A 10000-nucleotide genomic window follows, 5' to 3' on the forward strand; every position below is an offset into this window, starting at 1 on the left:
TTTATTTATTTTTTTTTCTTGCGATTTGGATATCCTTTTTGGTAGTTCGATGAAAGGACAGCAAATGAATTTTACAATTTCAGTAAGGCAAATACATTAAGTAAATCTTGGTATTACGGAAGGAGTATTCTGCTATTAACCCAATTAAGGGTGCTTTCGATTGGGAAATCCGGGTTTAGATTTTAAAATCTGGATCTTCGTATTTCCAATCAAACATAAAATCTGGAAACGGATTTTGTCGCAGATTCACTGATTGGAAATACATGTCGCGAAATCCGTTTTCGGATTTTGTGTTCGATTGCAAGTCCGAAGATCCGGAGTTTAAGATCTAAATCCGGATTTCCCAATCGAAAGCACCCTGACATGGATACCTATTCATTGTCACTGTTTTGCGGTAAAAATGCCGTTTACTCTTTCTTAAACTGATATTCATGTTTCATGGGGGCAACTATAAGTTGCGGAATGCAAACTAAAGCCCTCCAACAATTAGAAGGTGACTCACAGGAATTTCTATGGCAGACCGCTTTTGCACTTGTGAATTATTTGCATGTTGTGGTGAGGCCTCATTTAAATATGTCAATAGAAAATGCGCTATATAATTCAATACCTTATCTTTAATTAAATCATAACAAAGCAAAGCAAATACAAACCAATCAATCAGATTGATTGGTTGATTGTTTGTCAGTAGATCATGTTTTTGCTGAGAATGAAAAATAGGACTTTCAGAATACAGTTTAAAGTGAAAGGATTGAATATTTGAAAAATCATGAAAAAATAAGCAGTTGATCAGTGTTTCCAGCTAATTAGCTCAAGAGGCTGAAACTGTGAGATGCATTGGTTTAGTGATCAACCACAAGGCTTGACCTATCAACGTTTTATACGCATCAGTGTAAAAACTGACCAGTTAAAACAACTAATACCAATAGTCGTGACTGATCACAATAGTTGTTTTAACCATTCTAATAAGGTGAAAATGTCCTCCTTGATCAAAACCTACTAAAGAGACATTCGATCCTATTCATAAACTACTTAATCATTAGAGAATCACACGCACATTGAAACATCAAACAAAGGGTTTATCTGCTTGGTTGACTGCAAAGTTATTATTACGGCCTTGATCCTGCCACAATAATATCCTGTTTCCTGAAAAATGCAACCATACAGAAAGCCAATCCCCCACATACACATTGACCCGGACATATAAGGACAAAAATGCGTTTGGATAAAACTGCCAAAAAAGACATATAAATCTCAAAATCTCAAAAATCATTGAAATGAAAAAGAATTGAATCTATTCAGTCGTGCTCGTGCAAGATCTTCTTATTGGTGAGTGTCGCAGATACAACGGTTTAGACTTTGCGTAAACCTCTTGAGTATATATTCCATGTGTGCAGCTTATACCGGTACTGAGATTTTAAACGACTGAATACATTCAATTCTTTTTCATGTCAATGATTTTTGAGATTTATATGTCCTTTTTGGCAGTTTTATCCAAACCCATTTTCGTCCTTTTATGTCCGGGTCACTGTGTATGTCTTATCGAGTTGCGTGTTATCGCCCGTCATGGAGGGGTTTCCTAATAATTAAAGTTCTCTGAAGTGAAAAGATTGAAGATTTCAAAAATCATTATGTCCAGGTGATTGTGTATGTTATCGAGTCGGGTATTATCGCCGGTCATGGCCACGGGACAAAAACAAACGCGAAGACAGTTTGAAGGAAATGTCATGTACGTTTTGTCAGTCTTATATTATCTTAAGTAGAATTCATGTGTAACTTTTTATCCCACCAAGTTAATGAAGATAAGGAGAAAAACTATGTCATTCGATTCACAATCGTTATCAAATGTGGCTTTGTGAGGAGAGCTAACGTACGGTTTTCGAGAAATACATCCCTTCTGTTCATGATAAGATGATTTATTTACTACTAATAGCCAAAGGTTAGACAGTGTGGGCGAGATCAATGGACGTTGTGGTATGAAAACTATGCTGACACTAAGGCGATTAAACAGTTGATTAGTCAGTGTTTCCAGCCATTTTAGCTCAAGAGGCGGAAACTGTGAGATGCATGGGTTCAGTCAACCACAAGATTTTAAAGCCCAATCAACGTTTTGTGTGATACAAAGGAAGTCAATATTAGTCGGGATGAAATCCGTAATTACCAACGTACTTTCCAGTCGACGAAGCAAGTAAAAGGGTCTTTGCCAAAATAGCACATTTCTACAGGGGATTCCACTTAGTCGAGTAAAACGTGCGACAATCATCAGACCACACAAGTAAGCATTTTTTTCTGGTCAAGAAGGCTGTGAATCAGCAAGCACACACTGGCGAAATATCCGTAAGAGAAAAATAGTTGCCCTGCTTGTGCAAGATCTTCTTTAATATTGGTGAGTGTCGCTGATAATTAAGGGCGGTTTAGCGTTTCCGTTAAGCTCTTCCGTATATATTCCACGTGTGCAGCTCATACCGGTACTGAGATTTTAAACGACTGAATAGATTCAATTTTTTTTCATGTCAATGATTTTTGAGATTTATAAGTCCTTTTTGGCAGTTTTATCCAAACGCATTTTTGTCCTTATATGTCCGGGACAGTGTGTATGTCTTACCGAGTTGCGTGTTATAGCCCGTCATGGAGGGGTTTCATAATAAAGTTTCTCTGAAGTGAAAAAATTGAAGATTTCAAAAAACATTATGTCCGGGTGATTGTGTATGTTATCGAGCGCACGTTGTATTCTATCAGCGAATAGAAGAGCAGTGAGATTCAGGGATTTTTAATAGAACACAAATGAGTGGCTACTGGCTCCCGGTGACTCGCGGAATTTGTCGAAGAAGAAGTTTTATGGAGAAATCATGTCTTATAGATTTATTTGGGTGCTTTTGAGAACAGGTACAAATAATTTCCTCAGTATACTGGATATATCTACAACACATTTTAGTCAAGAATCAGTACCCTCAAACGTATTTACAATCAATTTTTAATTCGGTTGTTTCAAGCAATATCTCTAATAAACCAAAAACATGAATGATAGCATGTAAAAGGCCTGATTTCAGCGAAACATCTAGAATTTTAGAAAAAAATGTTTTGTTTATTTGGCTGCTTGATCGAAGCTACCCAGGTTTATAAATGGGTACCGGCAAATTTAATGCTGTGGGTAACCCTGCGATGGACTGGTATCCCATCCAAGTAGAAATACTCCTAGTCACTTCATGCTACAGTAACCGGAGATAAGCGCCGGCCTGACGGGCCTTCTACGCTCGTAGCAGACTTTACCTTTATCCTCCAGATGATAAAGGGAGTGAGTCGAAATGGGTATATGAAAATTAGGTATAATTAAGCACTTTTGAAACCACGGATTGTTTGAGTACACCATGTCATGAAAGCTACTCATTATTGGACGTGAAAAACTACGAATGCTGTGGTTAAGGTTGACATAGTAGTTATCGCCATTCATTGACTTTTCTCGGCCGTTGAGTTTTGAAAAAGTCGACGAAATTGTAATCATTTGTCGCGAAAATTGACAATTTTTTTAAAATGGAATACGCATTAGTTAAAGTACGGTTGTCTGGGTTCCACCTGTTCCTAAGTTTGGGGATGTATCAAGAAAATGTAATGTACACAAGATCAACCAGTTATTTTCAACTGGTTTTATGCGAAGTTTTCAACTTGCACAAGCTCGCCATTCAATTGAAAGTTGATCACAACAGGCACTTTCTGCCCTCCGGTTAACTTCAGTTCTCAGTCTGTTAAACCTTCCACTTCAGTGACCCTACACGGTTGACTAAGAGTTTTCTTTCCGGTTGCGGTTTCGCATTTTTGTGGCCAGTGTGTACGCGGTAGCCACTAGCCTGTATAGTACCACCCACTGTGGTTTGTTTACAGTGGCACGCACTATAATATGGGCTAAATTTAGAAAATGCTTCGCTAGGCCTGTATTATGACCTTCAATTTTTTCATTCTGCGAATAAGGCATTTGCGTAACAATCGATATTTGGGTTATCAATGAAACTGTCTGCGTCCTATGTGCTGCAGATGAATTGGTGTTAATTGTCTTTAATCGGGACAAAATAAATAAATATTAACCTTAGAATGACAGCTTATACACCTTATTGATAAATGGCGGTCACATTTATAATTCTTTTGTCCACGTGCAAATTAGCCTACCAAGCCTCATTTTAGAGCAAGAATACTTTTCAATTCACTGTATGGTATCGAGGCTTGGTAAGCTAATTTGCACTTTGACAAAAGAATTATAAATTGACCGCCATTTATGAATAAGGTCTATTAGGCGCGCGTTCACGTCATGAAAAAATACAGTAAAATTTAGTCAACAGATTTGAAACGTATCATTGAACCTTAAATAGATATAAGTAAGGAGATCAAATGCTATTTATATCTTATTATATAAGCGTACGTTTAATTTAATTTGAAGCCATAAACGTTACTTCTTATAATTAATTTGTTATCTAATTTGGCTGAAATTGAGATACCCAGATCTAGGTAGTGTCCATTTCTTAAGACCACATGGGACCTCATGATTTTGCTATTGTGGCATCTCAGTCAGTATCTTTCTTTTGGTGTATTAATTATTTTCTTTGTATTTGACGAGGCAAAATAAAACAAAATATGAACTTAAAATAAATAAATTTGATCCTACTACGAGCTGCAAGATTGCTGTTTTTTCTTTTATATAATTATAACTTTTCCAACCCAGCGAGTCTTACTTCAGTCTAAAAGGTTCTTTTTTTCATTTCCCAGTCGCTCTGAACTTGCGAATGGTTTCACAATGACTGAGAGTGGGGAAGGACGATACTCTACCGTACCGATCCGCCTTTCCGAGACAACTGCTAATCAGACCAGCAGTTTGAGTCACACTGAGGCAAATGCTGCCGAGGACTCTAATTACTCCGGTGATGGTGGCGCTTGGCAGGCGACCGAACAGAGCCAACTTATGGGTGTAGGTGTCAACCAAGCCAATGGACTGAGCAACTCTGTCGTGGGAAGTGCTGTGCAGACTACAATGTCAAGCCAATCGAATCAACCCAGTGAGCCCATTGGTGGATCAAACATCCACAGAGCAGAAAGCGCCTGTCACGCTAGTGGAGACAGCTCATCTGTGACATGCTCGCCTGTGCAAGAACAAGGTGACGGATATGCAGGAGCACAGGCGCCAATTCTACTCCCTTATTTCCAGCCAGGCGAAGCCAATTTAGTCTCTTCTATGGGGAACACGAAAAAGCCTACAGAGAATTGCTGCAGTACCTAGGAGATAAACTGATGGAATTAACAACTTAAGAGGCAAGAGGCACATGTCAATAATAACAACAACGAAACACAACAATAATAATAATCGAATAATAATAATAGCAATAATTCATTACATTAATTAATTAATAATTGTGTTCGACATTAGGAGGAAGAAATTTCTAATTTGGGTATCCTGTGCATAGGGAGGCTTCAGGAAGTTTCATTTTTCGTTCGTCTCCTTTTTCAGTGCCATCTTGAATGACGTCATAGTGCATTGATACGTCATACGCGCAATTTGTTTGTGTAGAGTTAACACACTAATTTTTGGCAAGGGAAATTTCTCAGTAATTATAATCCTTCACACAATTCCAAAAGAACTCAGATTTTGATAGATTTTGTGACGCTCCACGTCGGCAATACTCCAGAATACCCGGCCACTACTTTTCATAGGAATAGGTATGCCTCGTTCTTTTAACGATGGCGCTTTAAGAAGACAATATTGATGGGGTATTCTGAAGTCACTTCTGAGACAACGTTACTCGATGCTTTTTATTTCCGCACTTAATTGTGATTCAGAATCTAGCCAAGGGCAAAGTATTTCAATCCCATCACGTGATTCATGGTACTCGGCGCTTATTTAAACTATCTCAAGAAAGAAGTACATGCTGGTATCCTCAAACGTCGGTCCTATAATATTGTTTCTTTTGCTACCTTTCTCCTTTGCTTCCAAAGCGACTGTCAAACGCACGTCAACAATCCGAGATTACTACTGGCTATTTACATTATTTTAGCGAGTGAGTGTAATTCTGAGGACGACTGTCTTAGGTGACATTGACTGGTGTTTTGACAACCTGGGCGAACGTCGTTTTCAGTGTAATAGCAGTAGATGATATAGATACTCTGGTCGTTGATGTAAGTGGTCAACGAAGTCGTAATGTTATTGGTCTTCTGTCCTGATGTAATTGGCCGTACAGACTGTAAACAGCTAGTGATTGGTGCTATTTTAGTGGTGTCTGCTCAAAGTTAAAAACAGAGCTTTCCCAGTATGGTTCATTGGTAGTTTTTAATGCTTTACGTTGCGCATTCAGCCTGAATCCTAGTCGATTCTTTGGTCACTCTGTAAATGGTGTTCAGCAATTTTATTGTCCTCTGGGTAAGGGTCTAAAAACACTCGGCTATGCCTCGTGGTTTTTAGTAGGCACCGTCCTTAAGACAGACACTACACATAGCAGAAAGTACTTGAATAAGATGTTCACACTTGATTAACGCATCATTAAGGCGTAGATTTGTTAGATAGTGTTTAAATTGGGTCTTTTTCGATATTTTCTTAGAAATAATTATATTTTAAACATAGTTTAAGATGTTTGGTCATCTAGTTTGTGAAGTTTCGATAAGATTACTTCTTTTCTAGTGTTTTTTAGCATATATTTTAACTTTTATAATAATGGTCCTTTTGGCGTCTTTTGAGATAATTTGTGTGCCTTTTGCAAAGATGTATTTTATTTTTTTTGCAATTAAGTCGACCGCCAACTTTCTTAAAACAATGAAGTGATTTACTGTGCGGAGTTGATTTGTTGAAAGGACCCTTTTCCGCAAGGTGACAGAAACGACTCTCGGGATTGGTTCAAAAAACAATGAAGACAAAGAACGATACAAAAGAAACAATGGACCCTGAGCATAAAAACAAAGGGATCCAATGAAATGACAGGTTGTAAAAGAGCTGCGTCCTGACTGGTTTAAGAGGTTTAACATTTGTTTGGCATGCGGTCAGCATCCATGATTGTTTTAAGCAAATGTCGAAGGCGTTTGAATAGGTTGTTTGATTTTGTTGGAAGCATATAGAAAATGCTGAAATTGGAACTTATAACATCGCGCGTCGGGTCAACATGCCCTCCGTTCCTGAAAATGTTGAAACCCTTTCAACAATCCATTCAACAAATGAAAAAAATGCACATGCACACGTCTGGCTTTAAAATTCAATGTGAGCGCCATTGCCCATTGAGTAACGTTGTAGTTTAATATAGTGGCTTTTTTGCTGCCGTAGCCGTCGTCGTTTCTTGACCCTTCGACTCCCAGAAGTGATCGCTCTGTAAATCTTCCTCACTATTTCAATGAAATGTCACTCAGATGGGTATTGAGAATGAAGAAGGTTTTAACTTAAGAGGTTTGATGTTGATAGAATACCAAATTCTCATGACTACCCAAACGAGAAAACAATGGTACTAGTTAAGAGAATAAACGTTTCGATCGTGGAAATAAAAGGTGAAAAACCGAATTTTCTCGAGAAGTGGCGAAGCTGCGAGCAGGATCTAAAACTGTGGCTTCTCCACATCCCGATCATGTTGACTCGCAGACAAAACTCAGCTAAAACAGACCCCTGGGGTACACCACAAATCAGTTCCCGTACGCTGGATGACGTTCCTCCGATTATTGTCACGCCAGGATCCCAAGACCAGGAATTTCTAACTTGTATCACGAGTCACGACATTTGCATAGACCGAGTTATTTTAAGATCAATTTTCCACCCAATTGAGACTCCCCAAGACACGGAATAGCCATTCATGCGGACTGAAACTGACGCAACTTTTTTGCGGAAATTGACATTGTAATTAAAGAGCCGTCTAAAATTAGCTTGTTCTGTGTAAACGCCGTGACATAGGCCATGTCTGGAAGCTGTACAAGTATGCTCCTCGTCATGAGCTCTAGACCTGCTCCTACTTATGCTTATATATTTTCTAGTGAAAAATGGGCTTAAATATTCAAGTCTAAAGGCTTTATAATAATCCACATATCTTTGCTAGCTTAACTTCAGTCAGCTATGGGATGAAAGTACTCTTCGTTAAGTAGAGTTAAAGTAACGCTTCTTTTTTAGAGACGGGTAATTTTAAAGAGTCGTTTTCCGACAGCAAGGTACGAATTGCGCGCGCTGCAAGTGTGAAAAGCTTTAGTAGACAGCAAATAAATTGATACTTTATATTATTTTGAAACGTTGTTTTTGTTTTTCACAATAACTTTGAAAACGATAAGAGGAGTTACACCTACTTCTACATATTCCTGCACTCGGCAAAGTCCCTTTTTGACTTATGGCTGTTTCTGCTGATGTGGCCTCATACACCACAAGCCTTTTGGAGACATCACCGCCAAGCCTGCCACTTCTGCTGGAGAGAACAGGATAGCCACAACACCGGGGACTACATCCTCTACTCTAATCGAATAGTGTATGAACACAGAAGGTATATGTGGAACGGGGCTACCGTTATTTTATAGGCCTTGTCCGAGAAGACTTGAAAAACTAACCAGTTGCAGATGAAGTCACAAAGATAGCACTTTCGTCTGACTTATTTTAAGTTCCTGAGTGTTCGAACTTGCGGCCTCCCGTATGACAGCGCGATGCCCAATCAACTGAGCCACCGGTGCGCTAAAGTGTCAGTTTTGGGGTTTATCCTTGTTCTCGTGCGCATGCCTTAAAGGCCGCGATTCTTTCGGTCAGCAGCGAGAATAAAGGAGTCACCTGATTAAAAAATGCGCAGTAGTAGTAAATGTTCGCTTTTGCACGTACGGGTTGAACTACAAATTGAACCAAAATAGAGACCGCAAACTCTACAAATTTGAAGAGTTGGCTGAGTTTGTTGAGCATCAGTATACTATAAACCATGGACCCCTTCTCAAAACCCTTGTTCATAAACTCTGTGTGCGTAGGACGTCATCGATTAACTTTATATCACTATGGGATAAGAGGGAATTTAAGATCTACGACGACGACGGTCGACGAAAACGTCACTTAAAAATATAACTTGTCTTTCGCGATTATTCAGTCTCGTCCACGTCCCGGTCCTACAATGTGAGCGAAGTATCCTAAAAATAAATTGGTACGAGTGGTTTCAGAGCCAAAATAGAGAATGAAAAATCCTCTGTTGCATACTTAGGTTGTCGTCAAAACCTCAGATTTGGTGATTTCGCGTCGTCGTTAAGCTGAGAGGATAAGATACTTGCTAAAATCCGTGCTGCACGTGCAGCATGATTATTTATACCCTTTTAACCAATGATATTACTGTTTTGTGGCGATGTTGTAGTCGCAGCTGTCGCGGTTTCTTAAATTAGGGATTTTTAGATTCTACGACGAGGACGAGAACGAGTACGAGTTTTGTCTGCCCGTTTTTAGCGAAAATTCTAAGGAAATTTATAACTTACTCTTTGTTATAGCAGTATAGTTTGCTCAGTTATTCTTATTGCTGGTAACTGAGACTTTTTGCTCATCAAAAAATGCCAAAACTACTACCGTGTTGTTGATTTGTTTTGATTCGACGACTTTTTGCAAAACCTCTTACTAACATGACAACGGCATCACGTTTTTCCCGCCAAAATGACGCTGCTTTGCGCGCGCTCAATGTTGCCTTATGAGAAAATCTCGTACTCGTAGTCGTTCTCGTACTAGAATCTAAAGCTCTCTAATTATTCCCTAAGAGCAGGGCACGAATTGCCCGGTGTTGTGTTCTGGTATGAATTCTAAAGGGCTTTATAATTAAGAGAGACTACAGTCTTTGATTGTAATTATGTACCCTGTTGAAAAAGTGTTACCCATCTACCAGGTTGCCATTAGTTGAAAGGTGCCAATTAATCGTTTTCCAGAAGAGGATGACGCACGGTTCATCATTTGATGTTGCAAAATGTTGAATCGCGTGTCCTCAGCCTAGGAGTTAAAAGCAAAAAATCATCGTCTTGCACCCTCGTTGTCCGTGTATCTTCAAATTTGGTTGCC

General features: G+C 39.0%; 2 long non-coding RNA genes across 2 annotated transcripts in view; one reads left to right on the plus strand and one right to left on the minus strand.

The window, feature by feature from the left end:
• LOC138057061 (uncharacterized) overlaps positions 1 to 5323 on the plus strand; it is a 366889-nt gene extending 361566 nt beyond the window's left edge. The window contains exon 2 of the long non-coding RNA XR_011133594.1: positions 4732 to 5323. This is a non-coding gene — a long non-coding RNA (uncharacterized lncRNA). The remainder of the gene's footprint in view (positions 1 to 4731) is intronic.
• Positions 1 to 10000, minus strand: part of LOC138057062 (uncharacterized) — a 553865-nt gene that overhangs the window by 8447 nt on the left and 535418 nt on the right. The window lies entirely within an intron of this gene.

This window comes from Montipora capricornis, chromosome 7 (assembly GCF_036669925.1).
Source record: "Montipora capricornis isolate CH-2021 chromosome 7, ASM3666992v2, whole genome shotgun sequence".
Taxonomy (NCBI): domain Eukaryota; kingdom Metazoa; phylum Cnidaria; class Anthozoa; order Scleractinia; family Acroporidae; genus Montipora; species Montipora capricornis.